The 23,647-nt window shown below is 42.6% G+C and overlaps 1 protein-coding gene, 1 long non-coding RNA gene and 2 pseudogenes across 2 annotated transcripts in view; 2 read left to right on the top strand and 2 right to left on the bottom strand.

The window, feature by feature from the left end:
• Positions 1 to 23,647, top strand: part of LOC103302154 (toll-like receptor 13) — a 55,438-nt gene that overhangs the window by 12,098 nt on the left and 19,693 nt on the right. The gene's annotated exons all lie outside the window — the stretch shown is intronic.
• Positions 28 to 1,621, top strand: LOC129150257 (D-3-phosphoglycerate dehydrogenase-like; annotated as a pseudogene).
• LOC103302144 (ras-related protein R-Ras2-like) lies at positions 15,066 to 16,053 on the bottom strand (annotated as a pseudogene).
• Positions 19,257 to 23,610, bottom strand: LOC129150258 (uncharacterized). Its single transcript, XR_008556990.1, has 3 exons — positions 23,401 to 23,610; positions 20,401 to 20,592; positions 19,257 to 20,280 (listed from the first exon to the last, which is right to left on the bottom strand). It is a non-coding gene; the product is annotated as an uncharacterized LOC129150258 (long non-coding RNA).

Below are 23,647 nucleotides of genomic sequence, written 5' to 3'. Positions count from 1 at the left end.
GCGGTGGATCCGAGGCTGGCTCCAGCAATGGCCTTCTCAAATCTACAGAAAGTGCCATCAGTGACAGCCTGGACCCTTGCTGCTGGAAGATCTTGCAAGATGGAGGGCTGCAGGTGGTGGAGAAGCAGAACCTGAGCAAAGAGGAGCTGATAGCCGAGCTGCAGGACAGTGAAGGCCTTATCATCCACTCGGCCACCAAGGTGACCGCGGATGTCATCAAAGCAGCAGAGAAGCTCCAAGTGGTGGGCAAGGCCTGCACTGGAGTGGACAATGTGGATCTGGAGGCCACCAAGAGGAAGGGCATCCTGGTCATGAACACTCCCAATGGGAACAGTCTTAGTGCTGCGGAGCTCACCTGTGCGATGATCATGTGTCTGGCCAGGCAGATTCCCCAGGCGACGTCTTCAATGAAGGACGGCAAATGGGACAGAAAGAAGTTCATGGGAACCGAGTTGAAGGGAAAGACCCTGGGAATTCTTGGCCTGGGGAGGATCGGGAGAGAGGTGGCCGTCCGGATGCAGTCCTTCAGGATGAAGATTGTAGCGTATGACCACATCATCTCACCAGAGATCTTGGCCTCCTTCAGCATTCAGCAGCTGCCCCTGGAGGAGATCTGGCCCCTCTGTGACTTCATCACTGTGCACACCCCTCTCCTGCCCTCCACGACAGGACTGCTTAATGACAGCACTTTTGTCCCGTGCAAGAAGGGCATGGGCGTGGTGAACTGCGCCCACGGAGGGATCCTGGACGAGGGCACCCTGCTCCGGGCCCTGCAGTTGGGGCAGTGCGTGGGCGCAGCGCTGGACATGTTCATGGAGGAGCCGCCTTAGGACCACGCCTTGTGGACCACAAGAATGTCATCAGCTGCCCCCACGTGGGCACCAGAACCAAGGAGGCCCAGAGCTGCTGCGGGGAGGAGATTGCTATCCAGTTCGTGGACATGGTGAAGGGGAGAGCCCTCGTGGGGGTCGTGAATGCCCAGGCCTTTACCAGCGCCTTCTCTCTGCACACCAAACCTTGGATCTGTCTGGCAGAAGCTATGGGGACTCTGATGTGAGCCTGGGCAGAGTTCCCCAAAGGGTGGTAACACAAGGCTTATCCCTGAAGAATGCCGGAAACTGCCTGAGCCCCACAGTCATTGTTGGCCTCCTCAAAGACGCTTCTAATCATGCGGATGTGAACTTGGTGAACACCAAGCTGCTGGTGAAGGAGGCCAGCCTCAATGTAACCACCTCCCATAACCCCACTGTGCCAGGAGAGCAAGGAAGGATGCAGGGAAGGCCTTTTGAGTGTGGCCCTGGCAGGTGCCCCCTACCAGGCTGTGGGCTTTGTCCAGGGCGCCACACCTGTGCTGCAGGCACTCAATGGAGCTGCCTTCAGACCAGAAGTGCCTCTCTGCAGGGGTCTGCCTCTGTTCCTGTTCCAGGCTCAGCCCTCCAACCCTGCCATGCTGCCTACCATGATTGGGCTCCTGGCAGAGGCAGGCGTGCAGCTGCTGTCCTACCAGAGCTTGGTAGTGTCTGATGGGGAGATCTGACACATCATGGGCATCTCCTCCCTGATGCCCAGCCTGGATGCCTGGAAGCAGCATGTGACCGAGGCCTTTCAGTTTCATTTCTGACCTTGGGGCTCACCAGGACCAGCCTTGGGGGCTTTGTGATCAACATTGACAGGTCGCATTCCTAGGGCTGACACCACTTATGTGGTCTGACCCCTGTAATAACCACTTAATAAACAGCCCACCGTCCCCCTCACCCCCCCAAAAAAAAAGAACCAAATCTGGGTCAACTGTGAGGAGCCAATGGCTGCCTAGGAGGAGGAGCTTTTGATGCTGACTGGCATAGAAACTGACCAATCAGAACCAAATCTGTGTCAACTGTGAAGAGTCAATGGCTGCCTAAGAGGCGGACCTTTTGACGCTGACTGACATAGAAACTGACCAATCAGAACCAAATTGGTCGTCAGAGGAGGGAAGTTGAGAGCGAGATCAGGCCTGCAGGGGAGGACAGTTGGGGGCAAGATCAGGCCAGCAGGGAGAGCAGTTGAGGGCAACTAGGCCATCAGAGGAGGGCAGTTGGGGGCAAGATCAGGCTGGCAGGGGAGGGCAGTTGGGGGCGAGATCAGGCTGGCAGGGAAGGACAGTTGGGGGCGAGATCAGGCAGGTAGAGGCAGTTGAGGGCGAGATCAGGCCAGCAGGGGAGCGTAGTTAGGGGCGATCAGGCAGGCAGGCAAGCAGAGGCAGTGGGCAGGGGAGTGGTTAGGAACCAGTGGTCATGGATTGCGAGAGGGATGTCCTAAACCAGCAGTCGGACATTTCCCAAGGGGTCCCCGATTGGAGAAGGTGCAGGCTGTGCTGAGGGAACCCCCCTCCATGCACAAATTTTGTGCACCAGGCCACTAGTATATTAATATATATTAAAACATTTCCTCCTACCTAAATGTTTATTTTTTTTTCTGATTTAAGAAAAGACAATAAAACCTTTTTAATGGCTCCTTAAAGCATTGTGGGCACTAAGCACTGTACCTACTGTGCCTAATGGATAAATCAGCCCTATTCATTACCTTTACAACCTTGGAATACATATTTAAACTCTCAGACTCAGATTCCTCATCCATAAAATGGATGGCCTGACCAGGGGAGCAATAGTTCATTCATTTAATCTAAGATTGTATTAACTGCTTGAGCAGCTCTATAACATGGCTGGTCCATTGAACAAAATCTTTAATTCTTTATAATTTCTTAAAGATTGCCAATAATAAGTATTTTGGGGGGAGGCTTATAAACAACAGAAATTTATTTCTCACAGTTCTGGAGCCAGCATGGTCGGGTGAGGGCCCTCTTCCAGGTCACATACTTCTCTTTGTGTCCTCACACAGTAGAAGGGGTCCAATGGTAAGTATTTTCAAAATTATATATATAGTCCTTTAATATCTTATAATGTATTGATCTCAGCTTGGAAACTTCAATCCCATAACATTTAGTTTATTCTTATATTAGAGTGTTTAATTTCATGTAGCATAACATACCTGTGCATGTGAATCCACCTTTCTGTTAATTATTGCTCAAGAACAGGGACCATGAGAGAGAAATATCTATTAGCTGTCTCCTACTGGGGATTTAGCGCACAACCCAGGCATGGGAATCGAACTGGTGACCTCTTGGTGCATGAGATGATGCTCAACCCACTGACCCACACCAGCCAGGCTCTAACTACTTTTTAAAGCCAGACTTGCAATAAGATCAGTGGGTTATATCTGGGGCTAGGACCCGTAGATGATTCCAGGATGGATTAAGCCATATAGCAAGATAATCTCAGTTAGGAAAGGAGCAGATAGGTGGCAATCTCAGCACCTCTTAGTGGAATTTGCGGGTCCATCTTTCTCAAGCTGGGTTTTCCAGCCTCATCCACGGAAGTCAAGGGCAGTGAGAGCCTATGCCCTATTCTGCCTGAGTCACACTTCAACTCCTCACTTTGCCACCTAAAAGCAGCTGGCCTAGCTCCTGGGATGGGAAAGGTCAGGGTGCCCAAAGCCTCATCTGTTTTGACAGCTCCCTAGTGTCTGGGAACTAAGTAAATGGCAGCTTTCAGGATCAGCCTCTTGTGTAATCTTGTTATTTAAGGTCAAGCCTTCTGAGTATTAATGAGGTACAGCTACCCTGTCCAACCACCGCATACCAACCCCACCTTCACTTCCAACCCTTCCCAGCACTGGTTTTTGTTGCTCAAGTGAAACTACACAGTAGTTTTCAGTTCCCCTCTTGGATTATACTGAAATGGCCAGGACTTTAGACATGGTTCTAGCCCCCCAACAGGGTCAAGAGGATTTCTGCAACCACCTCAGCCATACAGAGCATTTCTTCCCCTGCCCCTCTCCATTTGTTTCTATGGCTCCTCAGTTCAGTTCTGCTTTCCTCCAGAAGCACAAGGAACTCCAGCTGGTGGATAACTTATCAAGAGGCTGTGGGCTGACCATGAACCTGGTGGCTCAGGACTCAGTATAAAACTTTTGGGCTGAGTAACTCGGTGGATATTGGGCAATTAATTGAATTCCAGATTACAAATGAAGAAACTGAGCCTGAGACCAGTATACATATAATTTGAGGATAGCTGGTAAGTGACAGAGTTGGGATTTGACGCTATGTTTTGCAGACTTCAGAGCTGAGCCTACTTCAGGTTTAGTCAGACCAAGAACTTTCTGCTCCTTTCCCTTATTTTCCATGAATGGGTTAGTTTGATAAGATCAGGTGCACTCCATAGAATTTTTGACTGGGTTTTAGAGAATGCAAAGGCTTCAAGCTTCTTATGGTCCAGGCAATGTGCAACCAATCAGCAATCCTGCCTGCTGAGAGATGAAATGGTGAATGACTTGTATCAGGCCTGTACACAAATCCAACTTCAAAAGCTTTTCTTATAGAAAACCTTTTCTGTTGACTTTCTTAAAGGGGCAATGCAGGGCTTCACAGCATATCAAACAGAAAAGCTTCATAAAATTCCTCTCCTCTTGTCCATTTCCTTAAAGTATACACAACCACAGTTCAAATCTCTATCCCCCACCTCCAACCCCATTCTCATGCTCTTTCTTTTTCACTCCATGCTTCTCTCTCCATTTCTTCCATCTCAACGTACCTAAAAACTTGTGCTCTTAGCATTCAAGCTTTTTGGACACCTATAATCTCCCTGGCCATCTAATCTAGTTTCTTGCTCTAAATATTTTTTTCCTACAGGGAGAAAACCTCCTCCCCAGTTCTGTTGAATTCTAAATTCTGGTATACTTCTTGTTACACCTGGATGACATAGAAATGGTCATTAGGTTATGCAGATCCTGAAAAACGAATGATGTTATCAATGAACATGATGTTTTGATAATTTCAGAACAAACTCAAAACATTTTGGCTTGTCTTTCATGGTCTTTTTGTATTTGGGATATTAAAAAATACTTAATTCCTGCATTTAAAAATATATTTTTTTAAATATTTTTATTGAGGTATTATATGTGTACATATCTTACTATTACCCCCCCACCCCACACCCACACATGCCCTCCCCCCCCAAGAGTTTTGCGTCCATTGTTTATGCTTATATGCATGCATACAAGTCCTTCGTTTGATTTCAAAACTCCCCCACCTTTCCCAAACTTTCCCCTTGTAATTTGAAAGTCTGTTTGATGCTTTACTGTCTCTGTATCTATCTTTTTGTTCACCACTTTATAATGTTCTTTACTATCCCTAAATGAGTGAGATCATGTGGTATTGTTCTTTCATTGACTGGCTTATTTCACTTAGCATAATGTTCTCGAATTCCATCCAGGTTGCTGCAAATGATGAGAATTCCTTCTTTTTTATGGCAGCATAGTATTCCATTGTGTAGATGTACCACAGTTTTCCGATCCAGTCATCTGCTGATGGGCACCTAGGCTGTTTCCAAATCTTAGCTATTGTAAATTGTGCTGCTATGAACATAGGGGTGCATATATCCTTTCTGATTGGTGTTTCTAGTTTCTTCGGATATATTCCCAGGAGTGGGATTACTGGGTCAAATGGGAGTTCCATTTTCAGTTTTTTGAGGAAACTCCATACTGTTCTCCACAGTGGCTGCATCAGTCTGCATTCCCACCAGCAGTGCACGAGGGTTCCTTTTTCTCCGCATCCTCGCCAACACTTGTTGTTTGTTGATCTGTTGATGATAGCCATTCTGACAGGTGTGAGATGGTACCTCATTGTTGTTTTGATTTGCATCTCTCGGATAATAAGTGACTTTGAACATGTTTTCATGTGTCTCTTGGCCTTTCTTCTGTCTTCTTTTGAAAATATTCTGTTTAGGTCTGTTGCCCATTTTTTTATTGGATCATTTATCTTCCTCTTATTAAGTTGCATAAGCTGCCTGTAGATGTTGGAGATTAAACCTTTATCAGTGATAGCATTTGCAAATATGTTTTCCCAAGCAGTGGGCTTTCTTGTTGTTTTGTTGATGGTTTCTTTTGCTGTAAAAAAGCTTTTTATTTTGATGTAGTCCCATTTGTTAATTTTCTCTTTAGCTTCCATTGCCCTAGGGGCAGTGTCAGTGAAGAAGTTCTTGTGGCATATGTCTGAGATTTTGTTGGCTGTGGATTCCTCTAGTATTTTTATGGTTTGCCGTCTTATGTTTAAGTCCTGTATCCATTTTGAGTTTATTTTTGTGTATGGTGTAAGTTGGTGATCTAGTTTCATTTTTTTGCATGTATCTGTCCAGTTTTCCCAACACCATTTATTGAAGAGACTTGTCTTGACTCCATTGTATGTTCTTGCCTCCTTTGTCAAATATTAATTGAGCATAGTGGTTTGGGTCGATATCTGGGTTCTCTATTCTGTTCCATTGATCAATATGTCTGTTCTTGTGCCAGTACCAGGCTGTTTTGAGAACAGTGGCTTTGTAATACAGCTTGAAATCTGGTATTGAGATCCCACCTACTTTATTCTTCTTTCTGAGGATTGCTGAGGCTAGTCGGGGTCTTTTTTTATTCCAGATGAATTTTTGGAGAGTTCTTTCTAGGTCTGTGAAATATGCTGTTGGTATTTTGATGGGGAGTGCATTGAATCTGTAGATTGCTTTGGGTAGTATGGACATTTTAATGATGTTGATTCTACCAATCCAGGAACATGGTATGTTCTTCCATCTGTTTACATCTTCCTCTATCTCTTTTTTCAGTGTCCTGTAGTTTTCTGCGTATAGGTCTTTTACCTCCTTAGTTAAGTTTATTCCTAGGTATCTTAATTTTTTTGGTGCGATGGTAAATGGGATTGCTTTTTAGTCTCTCTTTCTGTAAGTTCATTATTGGTGTATAGAAAAGCCATAGATTTCTTGGGGTTAATTTTGTATCCCGCTACATTGCCGAATTCATTTATTAAGTCTATTAGTTTTTTGATGGAATCTTTTGGGTTTTTTATGTACAATATCATGTCATCTGCAAATAAGGACAGCTTCACTTCTTCTTTTCTAATTTGGATGCCTCTTATTTCTTCTTCTTGCCTAATTGCGATAGCTAATACTTCCAGTACTATGTCAAACAGGAGTGGTGAGAGTGGGCATCCCTGTCTTGTTCCTGTTCTTAGGGGAAATGGTTTTAGTTTTTGCCCATTGAGTATGATGTTTGCTGTGGGTTTATCATAAATAGCTTTTATTATGTTGAGTTATGATCCTTCTATTCCCACCTTGTTGAGAGTTTTTATCCAGAAAGGGTGTTGGATTTTGTCAAATGCTTTTTCTGCATCTATTGATATGACTATGTGATTTTTATCTCTCAATTTGTTTATGTGATGTATCACGTTTATTGATTTGCGGATATTGTACCATCCTTGCATTCCTGGGATAAATCCTACTTGGTCATGGTGTATGATCTTTCTGATGTACTGCTGGAGCCGATTTGCTAGAATTTTGTTGAGGATTTTGGCATCAATGTTCATGAGGGATATTGGCCTGTAATTCTCTTTCATTGAGTTGTCTTTATCTGGTTTTGGTATTAGGGTGATGCTGGCTTCATAGAAGGAGCCTGGAAGTGTTCCTTCCTCTTGAATTTTTTGGAATAGTCTGAGGAGGATAGGTTTTAGTTCTTCCTTGAAAGTTTGATAAAACTCTCCTATGAAGCCATCTGGCCCCGGGCTTTTGTTTGCCGGAAGCTTTTTGATGACTGCTTCAATTTCTTCCATAGTTGTTGACCTATTGAGATGTTTAGATTCTTCCTGATTGAGTTTTGGAAGGTTGTATTTTTCTAGGAATATGTCGATTACCTCTAGGTTGTCCAGTTTGTTGGAGTAGAGTTGTTCGTAGTATTTTGTAACAATCCTTTGTATTTCGTCGGGATCTGTTGTTATTTCACCTCTTTCATTTCTGATTTTGTTTATTTGGGTCCTCTCTCTTTGCTTCTTGGTGAGCCTGGCTAGAGGTCCATCAATCTTGTTTATCCTTTCAAAGAACCAGCTCTTGGTTTTGTTGATCTTTTGTATTGTTTCTTTGGTCTCTATGTCGTTTATCTCCACTCTGATCTTTATTATTTCTTTCCTTCTGCTTACACTGGGCTTATCTTGTTGCTCTCTCTCTAACTCTTTGAGTTGTTGGGTTAGGTAATTTATTACCATTGTTTCTTGTTTTTTGCAGTAGGCTTGTAGAGCTATGAACTTCCCTCTCAGGACTGCTTTCGCTGTGTCCCATAGATTTTGGATTGTTGTGTTTTCATTGTCGTTTGTTGCCATGATGTTTTTTATTTCTTCCTTGATGTCTTTGGTAACCCAGTCATGGTTTAATAGCATGCTGTTTAGTCTCCAAGTGTTTGATTTCTTTGGGTTGTTTTTATTGTAGTTGATTTCCAGTTTTATGCCACTGTGATCTGAGAAGATACTTGATATGATTTCTATCTTCTTGAATTTGGAGAGACTTTGCCTATGTCCTAACATATGGTCTATCTTTGAAAATGACCCAGGTGCACTTGAGAAGAATGTATATTCTGTGACTTTGGGGTGAAATGTTCTGAAGATGTCGATTAATTCCATCTGTTCTAGTGAGTCATTTAGGATTGATGTTTCTTTGCTGATTTTTTGTTTAGAGGATTTGTCCAATGGTTATAGTGGGGTATTGAAGTCTCCTACTATGATTGTATTACTGTCAATCTCTCCTTTGATATCTTCCAGGAGTTTTTTAATGTATCTTGGTGCTCCTGTATTGGGTGCATATATGTTTACCAGAGTTATTTCTTCTTGTTGGATTTCTCCCTTTAGTATTATGAAGTGGCCTTCATTATCTCTTGTTATGTCCTTCACTTTGAGATCTAATTTGTCAGATATAAGTATTGCAACCCCCGCTTTTTTTTCATTTCCATTTGCCTGGAAAACCTTTTTCCATCCCTTTACTCTCAGTCTGTATGCATCCTTTTTTTTGAGGTGGGTTTCCTGTAGACAGCAGATATCTGGGTTTTGTTTTCTTATCCAGTCTGTTACCCTGTGTCTTTTGATTGGGGCATTCAATCCATTTACATTTAAAGTTATTATTGATAGGTACTTATTTGACGCCATTTTTATTCTATACCCCTGTGTACCTTCTTTGCTTCCTATTTCTTTCTTTTCTTTTCTTTTCTTTTCTTTTTTTTTTACAGCAGACCCTTTAGCATTTCTTTCATTGCTGGTTTGGTGGTGATAAACTCCCTTAGTCCTTTTTTGTCTCTGAAGCTCCTGATTTCACGTTCAATTTTGATTGATAGCCTTGCTGGGTACAGTATTCTTGGATTTAGACCCTTCCTTTGCATGACTTGGTATATTTCATTCCATTCCCTTCTGGCCTGATGAGTTTCTGTTGAGAAATCAGTTGCTAGTCTGATGGGGGTTCCTTTGTATGTAACTGTCTGTCTCTCTCTGGCCGCTTGTAAGATTCTTACTTTGTCGTTGGTGTTTGCCAACTTAACTATAATGTGCCTTGGCGTCGGTCTTTTGGGGTTCATTTTGCTTGGAACTCTGTGAGCTTCTTGGATTTGTGTGGGTTTTTTCTTCCCTATATCAGGGAAGTTTTCTGTTATTATTTCTTCAAACAGGTTTTCTATTCCTTGCTCAGTTTCCTTTCCTTCTGGCACCCCTATTATCCTGATGTTGTTTTGTTTTGTATTGTCCCGAAGTTCCCTTACGCTCTCCTCAATCTTTCTAATTTTTGTTTCTAGAAGCTGTTGTAATTGGGTATTTTTTTCCATCTTGTCTTCTAGCTCACTTATGCGGTCCTCTGCTTCATCTAGTCTACTCTTGATGCTTTCTATTGAGTTCTTTACAGCAGCGATGTCATTTTTCATTTCTTCTTGGTTCTTCTTCATTTCTTCTTGGTTCTTACTCATATTGTCGAATTTTTCTTCCATCCTTTTCAGCCACTTTATGACCATTTCTCTGAATTCTTTCTCTGATAGGTTGTTTGCCTCTAAATCGTTTACTTCCTTTTCTGGTGATGCCTGCTTCTCTTTCCTGTGGGGGCTGTTTCTTTGTCTCCTCATGGTCTGTCTTCTCCGGATGTCTGGTTATATAGATTTCTCTCTCTGGCGTTGATTTAAAGGTATAAAATACAACACAACCAGGCACAACAGACAAGGCACTGAACAGAATTGTATTCACGATATTAATAACCTCCAATAAAGGTAACCACCAGAGAAAGACAAATTAGGGAATAGGAGTGGAAGAGGGAGAGTAAAAAGAAAGAACAACAACGAAAAAAAAAAAGAGTGTGAATCTGAACTTGGGAAAAGAGCAGAAAGAAAGAAAAGAAAAAGAAATAACAGAAAAGAAAAAGAAAAGAAAAGAAAAAAAAAGTAAGAGAGACAAGAATGATACTAAGAGAGAAAAGGGGAACAAACTATATATATGGGGAGTAAACTCCACTAGAACAACCACTATTCCCAGCAAATTCCAGCAACACGAGCCTGGAGATTAATACAAACTGCAACAACAGCTAATATCAAGTGAGGCAAGGGAAAGCAAAAGTAAAAAACAAACAAAAACAAAGCAAACAAAAGAACCAACCAAACCAACAAAAAGAATAATCAAAACAATCTCATAAAAAAGCATAAAAATTCAATCTAATCAACATTCAAGCAAACAACAACAAAAGGCCCGAGAGAAAAATAATTTTTTTAAGGTAGCGTAGAGAGAGGTTTGTATGGATTTGGAGCAGGGGGTTGGGAATTAGATATATAAGTAGGGTGAAGTTTTAGCAAGGGGTAAACTGAAAAAGTAGGGAAAATCTAAAGCCAGAAAGGGTTAAGATAAACTGGCGACCAAGGGGGAAAGGTTAAGAGGAGAGTGATGGCATAATGTTAGCTTTGAGATAGGGTAAAGCGATTGTAAGGGAAAGATGCAAATCGAATGTAGGACACTAATCCAAAAATAAAAGAAAGAGAAAATCAAATGACATTAAAAAAAAAAAAGTAAAATAATAGTAATAATAGTGCTGATTGAAAATAAAATTGTAATAATTAAAAAGGTGAAAATCGAGTGAGGAAAAAGAAAAAAAAATTAGTTTCTTAAGTAAAAGATGCAAAAAATGAAAATAAAAAATATGAGAATAAAAAATTTAAAAAATTGAAAAAAGAATTGAAAATTAAAAAATAGGAAGACTAAAATGTGCAGTAGCGGCTGTCATTCACTTCCTCTATTATTCTGTTTGGTACGCCTTTTTCCCAGTCTGGGCGGTATTTCAGTTCAGCTTCATTCCAGGGCTCCTCAGTGTTGGAAGCCAGTCCTGCTTTTTAAGCCAGCCCTGTCTTAATTTCTCGTATTTATTTTTGATTACACCAGAGACAATTAGCGTTTCAGCCCCTGGGTGGCAGTGTTTCTGAATTGACTTCCGGGCCTCTCTAGCTCTTTTTTTTTTTCCCTCTATGGCACTCACTACCGGTTTGTGGAGGTGTGCGCCTCAGAGCTTGTGGAGGTGTGCGCCTCAGAGCTGCCTCTCTGATGGTCACACGCAGCTCTGGTCCCCAGGTTCCGAAAAAACACCTTCCCCCTGCAGTCTTTCAGGGTTTCCACCTGGGTTTTTCTATGTATTGGGCTTAGCAATCAGAGTCGGAAAGAGCCCAAGTGTGCGGACCGTGGGTCTGTGCACCAGGCTAAGGAGCCTGCACTCCTTTGAAAATTCTTAGTCTGACCCTCCTCGTCAGATTAAAATGAGTTGCTTTCAAGAGGTCACTTCTGTTAGCAGCTCAGAAGACCCCCCTCCTCATTCACGGATCACGGCAGTTCCAACTGCCGCCGATTTTTCTAGGCACAGACCTCCCGGCTCCTGCCGGTCCTGCGGCTGCAGCGCTTCCCTCACCCAGTGCTTCCCTCACCCACCGCGGGGATTAGAAACCGCCCCTCATTTCAGGCGAAATCTGACCTTTCCGTGGTGCAGTGAAGAGTTTCTTTGAATCCGAATGTTTGCGCTGATAGGGGACCGGTGGTCTGGTGCTCCCAGCAGTTCAGTGTTTGCAGTTGTCGCGGAAAGTCAGGTTTCCACTAAAATCCTCCTTTCCTTGCAAGATGGCGAGGCGCCCAGCGAGCCCGCAGCTCCGGGAGGGGACCCAGCCCCTGTGGGTGCTGTGCGGTCAGAGGAACACTGCCCAGCACTCCCCCGCCTTCTCCTGGAGTTTAGCTGTCCCTTGGCTTGCCCACATACACTCCCTCTGCGAGCCTCTGCTGCTCCGACTCTCCGCCCCAGGAACAGACTCCAAACTCGACTCTATTCCGTCGCCATTTTTTTTTTCCATTTAAAAATATTTTATTGAATTTATTGAGTTGACATCTACAATAATAAAAGAGAAAGATGCAAATTGACTGTACCTTTGAGATGCCCACCAGCCAATCAAGAGTGAGTATGCAAATTAACCCAACAAAGATGGCGGGCTAATTTGCATACACAGGTGCCAAGCGGCCAGGGGTGTTCTGCACCGCCCCAGCTGCTCTGGGCCTCTGGGCAGTGTTGGTAGGTGGAAAGGCAGCTCCGGGGCCAGAGTGGAATGGCGGTGCTGGCAGCCAGGGGAAGGAAGGCCCATTCTTACACGGATCTTCTTGCATTGGGCCTCTAATTGGTTAATAAAATTATATAGGTGTCAGGTGTACAATTCTATAATACATCATCTGTATATTGTGCTGTGTGTTCACCACCCCAAGTCAAGTCTCCTTCTGTCACCATTTATCCCCCCTTTATACTCTTTTACTTTCCCTGACCCCTCTTTCCCTCTTGTAATCACTATACTGTTGTCTGTGTCTATGAGTTGTTGGTGTGTTTTTTCTTTTTCTTTTTCTTTTTTTTGTGATAACAGATCAATTTTAATTCCAGCACCTGAAGCGATACAAGGGTATGCTTTATAAACCTCCTGGGACTGTTGTACACATTCAATAAAGTGACAACTGTGCAATACCACTTAGTATCTCAAAATCAGGAACAGACTTTTGAATTGTTTAAACACAATCCACATAATTCAAAACAAAATCAGAAGTCACCCACAGTTATAATAATTGTCCATTTAAAGGTTTACAGGTACTACCAGACACACAGTCAATATCTAGCGGGACAGTGAGGGTGATTTCAGATCCTCATCCTGTTGTACTCTCCTGGGCAGGTTTCTCAGGTAGCTATGTGACTGGCCAAAGATTGCCACAACCAGGACCAGAAGAGCAAGTCAAGTTCCACCACAGTTCCTGTAGTTTTCACTTTTTTTCTTTGTCAGTTAAAAGTGAACAGTGAGAATTAAATACTTATCTTTACATATACACAAGGTATGCTGTGAAAGCATAGTTGCTTACAAAGATATAAAAATACTTGTTAACTAGTTTGATAAGAAAATAATGTATAAAAGTATATAGCAAAAACATTAATCATCTCTGACCCTGGAAAGATCAATTCCATATTTTATATTACAAACAAAAACGGTTTTAGTTTTTTTTAACCCCCTTATCCAGAAATACTTACAAAGGAAGACACACATAAATTCTTTATTTTTACTCTGAACATGGTTGTGAAAAGAGTGAAATTAGAAAACCAAGACCATTGAAATGCCTAAGTCCAGAATGAGTCCAAATATTTGGCCACACAGAATATTATCATCTTTAAGAGCAGGAGTAATAATAAAGGCTTTTAAAGCAGTTTTTAATTTATAAATACAATAGGCATTTTGGTATTTTGGCCACTGGAAAACAAAGGCTGTGGCATCAGTAAAGGTCTGAGATGTCTCACTTTTGAGGATTCGATTCAGTGTATTTAAGGTAACTAAAGGTGACATAAAAAGTTTTAGAGACATACACAAAAATAAACTCAAAATGGATACAGACTTAAACTTATGACGGGAAACCATAAAAATACTAGAGGAATCCACAGGCAACAAAATCTCAGACATATGCCAAAAGAACTTCTTCACTGACACTGCCCCTAGGGCAATGGAAGCTAAAGAGAAAATTAACAAATGGGACTACATCAAAATAAAAAGCTTTTTTACAGCAAAAGAAACAATCAACAAAACAACAAGAAAGCCCACTGCATGGGAAAACATATTTGCAAATGCTATCACTGATAAAGGTTTAATCTCCAACATCTACAGGCAGCTTATGCAACTTAATAAGAGGAAGATAAATGATCCAATAAAAAAATGGGCAACAGACCTAAACAGAATATTTTCAAAAGAAGACAGAAGGAAGGCCAAGAGACACATGAAAACATGTTCAAAGTCACTTATTATCCGAGAGATGCAAATCAAAACAACAATGAGGTACCATCTCACACCTGTCAGAATGGCTATCATCAACAAATCAACAAACGACAAGTGTTGGCGAGGATGCGGAGAAAAAGGAACCCTCGTGCACTGCTGGTGGGAATGCAGACTGATGCAGCCACTGTGGAGAACAGTATGGAGTTTCCTCAAAAAACTGAAAATGGAACTCCCATTTGACCCAGTAATCCCACTCCTGGGAATATATCCGAAGAAACTAGAAACACCAATCAGAAAGGATATATGCACCCCTATGTTCATAGCAGCACAATTTACAATAGCTAAGATTTGGAAACAGCCTAGGTGCCCATCAGCAGATGACTGGATCGGAAAACTGTGGTACATCTACACAATGGAATACTATGCTGCCATAAAAAAGAAGGAATTCTCATCATTTGCAGCAACCTGGATGGAATTGGAGAACATTATGCTAAGTGAAATAAACCAGTCAATGAAAGAAAAATACCACATGATCTCACTCATTTAGGGATAGTAAAGAACATTATAAAGTGGTGAACAAAAAGATAGATACAGAGACAGTAAAGCATCAAACAGACTTTCAAATTACAGGGGGAAAGTTAGGGAGAGGTGGAGGAGTTATGAAATCAAACGAAGGACTTGTATGCATGCATATAAGCATAAACAATGGACGCAAAACTCTGGGGGGGGGGAGGGCATGTGTGGGTGTGGGGTGGGGGGGGTAATGGTAAGATATGTACACATATAATACCTCAATAAAAAAAATTAAAAAAAAAGTTTTAGAGATAGGCAAAAATTCACATTTAAAAAACAACAACAACTCCCTATGTTTCTACTTAGATTAACAGTAGGCAATATGATTCCAGACGTTAAAAGTTATTTCAAAACCCATGATTTCAGCTTGGCAAACAGCTTAGGTTCCAAATCTGATTCATCCCTATTAGAATGTAAGCCCTTAAAAAAGAATGTGTCTGTTTACACAGTTATATCTTTTGAAATAATCAGAAAACTTTTGAAGCAGCCTTAGTGTTTCCTTTCCATCTGTCTTGAAATGACCATGGGGTCGACCTCACAGAAGTAGTCAGCCAGCTTCTTGGTCAGAGGCCACCACCGTGATCACTTGTCTAAGGCTAGAAAGGTACCATTGTGACGTCACCGTAAGGAGAGAAGGTGAGGGCTTTCCTGGCAGTTGGTAGCTATAACTCAAGGGATTCTTAGAAAATGACACAATGGCAGCCTTTCTTGTCTTTTTCTTTCCGCGTTGATTCTGGTGAAGGAGGATATTCCTGCTCTTGAAATTTCCTTATAACCCGGACAAGTTCATGGAAAGCTTGATCTACATTTATCCTAATCTTTGCAGATGCCTCCATATAATTAACCTTCAGCTGTCATGCTAACTGCTATCCTTCTTCCTGTGTTACCTGTCTCTGATGATCCAGATCTGCTTTGTTACAGATTAAAATCATTGGAAACTCATCATGATCCTTTACTTTGAGAATCTGTCTTTGAAACTTATAGATTTCTTCAAAACTGCCTCTATCTGTGACTGAAAAGACCAACAGGAAATCCTCACCAGTTCTCATTACACTGTTATCTCATAGCTCCAAACTCTTCTTGTCCTGCTGTATCTAGAATATCTAGCCGGGCCGCTCTGTCATCTATCACGCACTGCTTTGTGTAGGAATCCTCAATGGTTGGATCATAATCCGTCACAAAATAGGACTGGATGAACTGGATGGTGAGCACCGACTTGCCCACGCCGCCCCCGCCGACCACCACGAGCCGGTACTTCTCCTGGCTGGAGCCGTCCCGCCAGCCGGCTGTGGCCATGGGGACGCCGCCGAGCCCAGCCCGGCCATGCCGAGCCACCGCCCGCCCTAGCCCTGGCTCTGGGGACATGTGCAGCCGGCGGGCTGCGGGCAAGCGGGCTGGCAGGCGAGGGTCCCGGGTGCCCAGAGCTGCTGGGAAGGCTGGTTCGGTGGCAGCACGGAACCCCGGCTGGCCGAGTCCCGCCCGAGGCTTGGAGAAGTGGGGTGACTGCAGGGGCTAAGGGCAGCAGCAACCTTGGTGTGTTTTTTCTTAATTCCTTCACCTTTTTCACACAGTCCCCAACCCCCTCCCCTCTAACAGCTGTCAGTCTCTTCTCTGTATCTGTGAGTCTGTTTCTATTTTAATTTGTTCATTAGATTCCACATATAAGTGAAATCCTCTCTAATAAAAGAGTAATATACAAATTAACCATGACTCCGCTACATAACCGACACCCACCAGCCAAGCCATGCCCACCAGCCAATCAGGGCGAGTATGCAAATTAACCCCAACCAAGATGGCTTACCAGAAGGGAGGCTTGGGTTTCCTCGGCAACAGAGGAAGCCAAGCTTTCCACACACTCTGGAGAGCCCAGGCCTCCACTCAAGGATACAAAGTTTCAATTATAGAAGGTAAACAAATCCAAAAAGAAATGGCGGCAGCCACAGATCGAGCAGGAGGCTTGGCACCGCTCCAGGCTACAAAGTTTCAATTGTAGAAAGTAAATAAATTCCAGATACCAAGGGCCTCTGCTTAGGTCGCCAGGGGTGTGGCTGGCCTGCAAACCACCACAGGCCCCTCACCCAGGCCTCTCCACGCCCCAAGGGAACCCCACCCTGACCCAGAACACACTTCAGGGCAAACCAGCTGGTCCCCACCTGTGCACCATGCCTCTATCCTATCTAATAAAAGAGTAATATGCAGATTGACCATCACTCCAACACACAAGATCAAGATAGCTGCCCCTATGTGGTCAAAGATCCTGCCCCCATGTGGACACAAGATGGCCACCACAAGATGGCCTGCAAGGGAAGGCAGTTGGAGGGACCAGGCCTGCAAGGGAGGGCAGTTGGAGGCGATCAACCCTGCAGAGGAGGGCAGTTAGGTGTGACCAGGCTGGCAGAGGAGGGAAGTTGGGGGCAAACAGGCTGGCAGGGGAGCAGTTAGATATCAATCAGGCTGGCATGGGAGTGGTTAGGGGGTGATCAGGCTGGCAGGCAGAAGCAGTTAGGGGAAATCAGGAAGGCAGGCGGGCGAGCAGTTGGGAGCCAGCAGTCCTGGATTGTCAGAGGGATGTCCGGTGGGATCGGGCCTAAACGGGCAGTTGGACATCTCTCAAGGGGTCCCAGATTGGAGAGGGTGCAGGCTGGGCTGAGGGACACCCCCTCCACCCCCGTGCATGAATTTTGTGCACTGGGCCTCTAGTCATATCATATTTATCTTTCTTTGACTGGCTTATTTCACTTAGGACAATACTCTCCAACTCCATCCATGGTGTTGCAAAAGTTAAGAAGAGCCTGTCAAAAAAAGGGACATATGTAATACTTTCAACAATAAAGATTTTTTTTTTAACTAATAAAAGAAGTGCCTGTCCAGAAAAGCATCTGCATCCTTGTGGGGAGGGGAAAAGGGTGGGCCTGGCTGTCAAGGGGTCAATGCATAACAAAGGACACAGATAGAAATATCAACTTAGGAGTATGTAGTGGACAGAGGAGGACCAGGAATGGAATCTGATGGCTAAGGGAGAAAACATCCAACTTTCTGTTTTTCTCTATGAGCTAACATATATATTGCACATTTGCTAATTAAAATTTTCCCCTTTTCCTCTCACATATTTTGCTCCTTAAATGACTAGGGGGAGGCCAAGTTACAGGTATTTCAAGAAGCCGTGTTTTAGAATTTTGATAGCAGCTTTGTGCGAGATTGCATCTACACATTTTACTTTTGTGATAGTGTTTTGATTGTAGAGAAAAAATATTAAGGAACCTGAAATCAGATGCTCAGCCTTTGCACGCTTTTGGTATAGCAAGTTTTGCTATTAAGAAGTAAAGCTTTAGGCTTGGGGCTCTCTAAAAAAGGTGAACTAATGACAAATTTATCAATTAGTTGAGGATGACTTTCTTATCTCTTGCCTCCCCCCTTTGTGTATGCTTTTATCCCCTCACTAGACTCCCTACTGTTCTGGTCACTATCCTCATGCCCTCTCCTTATAGACATTTTAGTGATTTTCTTCTCTGGGAGGATACAAAGGAAACTGATAACAGAGGTTACCTCTGGGGAGGAAGACTGAGAGTTTGGGGTGGGAGGGAGACAAGTTTTTACTATGTATCATTTTGTGCTATTTGAATTTTTATATATTTGCATGTAACACCTATTAGAAAAGACTAAAACAACATCATTTTAAAATCACTTTTCAGTGAATAATTTGCTATGTAGGCAGTTCATGGCTTAAAACATTTAGGGGGAAGGTGTTCTAAGTTGAAGTGGTGTAGATCAAACCTTATTTTCTTATAAAAACAGCTTCAGAAATAAGGGGTTACATTTTAAACTGAAAGCCTGATGCCATTTTCTTTAATGTTTAAATTTTTTTCAGTTTCAGGTGTACAGCATAGTGATTAGGCAAATCATAGGCTTTACAAAAAGTACCTTTTATATTTTCAGTACACAACTAGCGCCATACATAGTATTACAAAATCATTGATTACATTCCCTATGCTGTACTTTATATCCCTGTGATTAATTTGTGACTGCCAATCTGTACTTCTTAATCCCTTCACTTTCTTTACCCAGTCCCCCAGCACCCCTCCCCTCTGGCAACCATCAGTCTCTCTGTCTATGAGTCTATTTCTGTTTTGTTTGTTCATTTATATTGTTCTTTAGATTCCACATATAAGTGAAATCATATGGTATTTGTGTTTCTCTGACTTATTTTCTGATACCATTTTTATGAAAATGACCACAAATATAATATTTAATTGAATGCTAAATCCTATACTTGTAGGTTAAACTTTATAAATACCTCCTGATTTTGTAGTTAGTTTCACTGAAAAATATTCTAACCCTAAGTAAGACAAATGTGTACTAGCATGCCTACTTTTTGGATCAGAAAATATGGTTAGCTTAGATAAAATTTTTTCTAAAATGCATATAATTTAATTAAGTAGAGTAACACAGTAATAATATCATCAAATTTTATTAAGCAATTGTAGTCTGCTATAAAAAATCTTATTTCTTTACAATCCTTGCCTTATTTGGAATGCTATAACAACTAGAAGTGTTTTTGGCTCTATATTCTATTCAAGGCCTTTTAAAGGCTCTGTGCATCACACTACTGCAACGGGCCTCAAATTAAGCTGTAAAAAATAGTGCTGTTTGGGTCTTTACACAGATTTCTCCTTATTCACTCTTTTGCTCCTCAGTTATCTGCTCTTACCTCCCCAGCTTGCTAAACTTAGCTCCACACCTGCTTCTAGAAGCCCTTCATTTTGATCACCTTTGAGAACTTCTTTTCTCTGGCTCATAGGTCTCAGTTTCCTGCTCGCGCATTGGCTCTCAGTGCTTCTTTGATTACAGTCACACGAGCAGCTTCAGGTAAAATAAACTGCTTTCCCTAACCCTGTCCCCAAGGAAACTTTATGAGTAAGGCTTGTCCCTTGTCAGGGCATGTAATCCAGATGTTTGGACAAGTTTGAATGTTTATGTTTTTCCTTCACTTAAAATTTTCTGTAACAAACAGGGATATATTTTAGGGGTCATATTGGTATCCCTTATCATCGATGAGAGCAGAGAACACATGAATCTGGCAGTGATATCTAGTTATAAAATCAGACAACCAATGGGTCTGGGCTGCCTGTCACTACTTGAGCCAAGTAAGCATAGGCAGGGTTGAATCATTTATGAGTGTTTATTCCAACAATGCCAGCAGAAAGGAGAGCAAAAGGTTATCCACAAATCTGCTCTACCCCTCTCCATAACCCAGCTGCTTATATTGGGTAGAAGGACAAAAATTACGTGGGGAAGTAGGAATTACAGGCATGGGGAAATGGGCAAGGTATATGGTTACAGGTTACAGGCAATGTGGGCTGGGGAATGGAGGAGTCACAAAGGGCGGGTGCCTCAGAACCAGATCGTTTCCACAACAAGGTTGTTAATCTTTCCATGATGATAGGCAGTTCTGGGAAAAGGAGGATGGACTGCATTCCATGTCCAGGAGCATACAACTCTCAGCCAGGTTAAAATGTGCTTTCTCTAATCAGAACAGAACAAACAGAGCATGATTAATATTTCTTATGATTATAGCTGGACCCCACTATTCTATTTCTGCCCCTAACAGTTCTACCCAGTTCCCCTCAACCACCCAACACTTACCGAATATGTCTTATATTTACTCATCCTACTACTTCTTCTTCCTCTTCTGCTCTTCTTCCTCTTCCTCCTTCTTATATTTACTTTTATAATGAAATCTCTTCTCCTTTGACCCATTTTTTTCTTGTTGCCTAACAAAATGCCTTAAAGCATTAAATCAGCCTATTCATCTCAGTCATTATGCAAGTGGGCTGCCTTAAAATTAAAATTGAAAGTATTATTAAAGCATTGCTTTTCCATTTTATTTGTCATGGGATGAATATAAAGTGTAAGCATAAACTTATGACACCACCTTTTCTGGAATATTCTAGAATTTATACACCAAATTAGCATTCTTCAAATGAATCACCAAAATAAAGTAACACAAGAATCCCTATGATGTATCATTGCTACAAATGTTTGGTGACTCCTCTTTTGGAATTAGGGGGTGAATATAGTGGAAAGAACATGAGGTTCTGAGATGATCTAGCCCAGTGGTCGGCAAACTCATTAGCCAACAGAGCCAAATATCAACAGTACAATGATTGAAATTTCTTTTGAGAGCCAAATTTTTTAAACTTAAACTTCTTCTAACGCCACTTCTTCAAAATAGACTCACCCAGGCCGTGGTATTTTGTGGAAGAGCCACACTCAAGGGGTCAAAGAGCCGCATGTGGCTTGCGAGCCACAGTTTGCCGACCACGAATCTAGCCTTTTCTTTGAATCACTAATTTGTCACATATTAGCTGTGCAATATTGTGCAAGTCCCACTCTCAGAGCTTCCAGTTCCCTAAATATAAAATGGGGTTAAGATTATTGGTCTCGCCAGGCCAGTTTTGTTCAGTGGTTGAGCGTGGACCAGTGAACCAGGGGGTCATGGTTCCATCCTCTGTCAGGGCACATGCCCAGGTTGCCAGCTCCATCCCCAGTAGGGGGCATGTAGGAGGCAGCCGGTCAATAATTCTCATCATTCATGTTTCTATCCCTTTCTTTCTCTTCCTTCCTCTCTCTGAAAACAATAAAAACATGTATTTTTTAAAAAGATTACTGGTCTTGCTGAGTTTTGTAGTGAGTAAATAATCCCTGTGAGCCGAAACTGGTTTGGCTCAGTGGATAGAGCGTCGGCCTGCAGACTGAAAGGTCCCAGGTTCGATTTCCGGTCAAGGGCATGTACTTTGGTTGCGGGCACGTCCCCAGTAGGGAGTGTGCAGGAGGCACCTGATCAATGTTTCTAACTCTCTATCCCTTTCCCTTCCTCTCTGTAAAAAAATCAATAAAACATATTTTTAAAAAATAATGCCTGTGAAAGTGCCAGGCCTGTCTCCCTTTTAGGAGCACTCCCAGCGCATTTTCAGTCTCCCTTTGCCTTTCCCTCTCCTAAGCTCCAAGGCCCACAGTAAGTGCTTGATATTTTCATGCTTTCATGTTAGAACCAGTTTATCATTTGTTCAAGAAAATTATTGTCCCTGTATACTCTCTCTTATTTGATGGCTCTGTTTCCCCTTGCCTCTTGTGTGTTCTGGTCAAACTCAACTATATTCTTCCTTAAAAAATTAGGAGTAGAAAGCAACTTTTCTGATTCAACATATATAAAAACCTACAGCAAATAAAATAATAAATGGAAAATTTATAGATGCCACCCCATTAACCAAAAAACACCACACATTTTCTTTCTATTGTCACAATAATTTAATATAGTATTGGAGGTTGTGACCAATATTATTTAAGACCAACATAAAGGAAAGGCATAGGAAATGTATGAATTTGAAAAAGACATATGTAAATTCCATTACTTGTAGAGAACATAATCATTAAGAGATAAACCTGCCGAAACCGGTTGGCTCAGTGGATAGAGCGTCGGTCTGCGGACTGAAGGGTCCCAGGTTCGATTCCGGTCAAGGGCATGTGCATTGGTTGCGGGCACATCCCCGGTGGGGGGTGTGCAGGAGACAGCTGGTCGATGTATCTCTCTCATCTATGTTTCTAGCTCTCTATCCCTCTCCCTTTCTCTCTGTGAAAAATCAATAAAATATATTAAAAAAAAAAGAGATAAACCTAATAGACTTTAACAGCCACATTTATTTCTATTTTTTTGTTAATTCTCACCTGAGAATATTTTTCTGCTGATTTTTAGAGAGAGTGGAAGGGAAGGGGAGAGACAGAGAGAGAGAAACATCAGTGTGAGAGAGACACATTGATTGATTGTCTTCTATACAGGCACGGCAGGGTCTTTGCCTCCGGCCCATTGCCTCAAGCATGAGCCCCAAATGGGAACAGGGTCTGAGGGCTGATGCTCTATCCACTTAGCCAAAGAGGCTAGGGCTAACAGTCTCATTTAAAAAACTATATAAGTTTAGAAAACTTTCTATATGAACACAAAAAAAATCAAAACTTATGACACCCTTGCTATAACTAGAAAATTAAATATAAAAAATAAGGTATCCCTTGCCCGGCCGGCATGGCTCAGTGGTTTAGCATCAACCTAGGAACCAGGAGGTCACTGTTCAATTCCCAGTCAGGGCACATGCCCAGGTTGCGGGTTAGATCCCCAGTAGAAGACGTGCAGGAGGCAGCTGATCAATGATTCTCTCTCTTCATTGGTGTTTCTTTTTTGTGTTGTTGTTTTTTTTTAATCCTCACCCAAGGATACTTTTTCCATTGATTTTTAGAGAAAGAGGGAAAGATAGACGGAAATATCAATGTGAGAGAAACACGTCGATTGGTTGCCTCCTGCATGAAGCCTGACCTGCATGTGGCTTGAGAGCCACAGTTTGCCAACCACGAATCTAGCCGGGCCGGGGAGGAGCCTGCAAAGGAGGTAGATGCCCTTGACTGGAATTGAATCTGGGACCCTGTGGTCTGTAGGCTGAGGCTCTATTTACTGAGCCCAACTGGCTAGGGCTCTTCATTGATGTTTCTATCTCTCTCCCCCTCCCTTCCTCTCTTAAATATTTATATATTTAATATATATATATATCTTAAATATCCTATCTAATAAAACAGTAATATGCAAATTGACTATACCTTTACTATGCCCACAGCCAATCAGAGCGAACAAGATGGCGGTTAATTTGCATATGCTGAGGGAGGGAGGAGTGAAGAAAGCAGAAAGCAAGGTGGCTGCGTGGGCGGGCAGTGGTGCGGGTGTGGAGCACGCGGCCATGGTGGCCTCTGAGGCGGTAGTGGCAGTGTGCGGTGCGTGGCGGGTGGTGTGCGCGGCCACGGCAGCCTCGGAGGCTGTGGCGGGCAGTGGCTGTGGGCGGGGCACACA

Source organism: Eptesicus fuscus, chromosome 1 (genome assembly GCF_027574615.1).
Source record: "Eptesicus fuscus isolate TK198812 chromosome 1, DD_ASM_mEF_20220401, whole genome shotgun sequence".
In the NCBI taxonomy this organism is placed as follows: domain Eukaryota; kingdom Metazoa; phylum Chordata; class Mammalia; order Chiroptera; family Vespertilionidae; genus Eptesicus; species Eptesicus fuscus.
The sequence above is the reverse complement of the archived record's forward strand: the minus strand, read 5'-3'. Positions and strand labels throughout refer to the sequence as shown.